Source organism: Phoenix dactylifera, chromosome 1 (assembly GCF_009389715.1).
Source record: "Phoenix dactylifera cultivar Barhee BC4 chromosome 1, palm_55x_up_171113_PBpolish2nd_filt_p, whole genome shotgun sequence".
Taxonomy (NCBI): Eukaryota; Viridiplantae; Streptophyta; class Magnoliopsida; order Arecales; family Arecaceae; genus Phoenix; species Phoenix dactylifera.
The window spans coordinates 24,191,934-24,193,167 of record NC_052392.1 but is presented as its reverse complement, the minus strand read 5'-3'; the positions used below and the strand labels follow the sequence as shown (position 1 = coordinate 24,193,167).

Genomic DNA, 1,234 nt, shown 5'->3' with positions numbered 1-1,234 from the left:
TTGGTAACTTGCGCTTCATTTTCACTTGGTTGCCATTCGTTTATTAATGGCATTGCTTTTTAATGGTGAGATGATGTGTATTGATGGTAAAAAAAAAGGGTTGTCTACAACTAAAATTGTAGGAAATTCCTCCACAACTACGATATATAGAAGATTTTATTATGGAAGATGAAAATTTCAATAAGATCATATCATTTCATTGAAAGCCAGCTACCTAGCATCGAAATCTACCGTACAACCTGCTTGCAAGGATTTCTACGATAAGAGTTCTAGAAGGTTTGCATGCAATACTAATTCGCTCAAAATGCAAGACTAAAGTCATTGCATATAGTTTCCTTCCAAAAAAAATCATTGCATATAGTTATGTTCTTTTTGTAAGGATGGATAGCATAAATTATGTTTAATTAAATTTTATGTGGTAAGTAATATTGGTTATAATGCACTAAACATCAATTTGTATATGAACTTTTGATCATAGAGTTTATTTGCACTTTGTGCCTGTAGTTAGTATTTATGACATGTTTGGGATATACAAATCTAGCTTGTACTTGATGATTTACATTTTAGAGAAATAATAAGGTAAAATGTAATAAATATGAAATACAAAAAACATATTAATGAGAAAATACAATTCAATTTTCTAGTGTCTTGACAATTTGAACAAAGAGAAAAATTAAAATTTCCGACCTGCCGGATTCGAACCAGCGACCTAAGGATTCTCATCTGCAAGCAATACTACAGTCCTCCGCTCTACCAACTGAGCTAAGGTCGGCTGTGTTATATAACTTTATATCTATTATTTCTTATCATCACCTATGGCATTTCCTTCACCGTTAAAAGCATTTTAACTAAGATGATTGCCACCAACTGTACTAGATCTTATTAAGTTTGTTGGCATCGTAAGTAAAGGAGACACCACAGGGAGGATTGAAGTGTACATATATTATCAAGGTATGTACTTTGCATTAAAATTCTCATACATCAGCAACATTGCTCCCTTTTGGTCATGGTTAGTGTTGGGGTGCGGTGGGAGCCCGGGACTTAGTCCCATATCGGTTGAATTGTGCAAAGGATTGTGCCTTATTAAGGAGCGGTACACTCCTTCCCTCGCGAGGCATCTTTTTAAAGGACAAAGCCGTGAGGGAGGCGCCCTGGAAAGACGATCTTTCCTAAAGCGGACAAAACCTCGTGCGGGGACGCAACCTTCTTTTTCTGCTCTAACAGATGGTGCGGT

The 1,234-nt window shown here is 36.1% G+C and overlaps 1 non-coding gene across 1 annotated transcript; it reads right to left on the bottom strand.

Annotated features, from left to right (window-relative positions):
• Nucleotides 1-681: 681 nt before the first annotated feature.
• On the bottom strand, nt 682-772 carry TRNAY-GUA. Its single transcript is given in 2 exon segments — nt 682-717; nt 736-772. It is a non-coding gene; the product is annotated as a tRNA-Tyr (tRNA).
• Nucleotides 773-1,234: the final 462 nt, after the last annotated feature.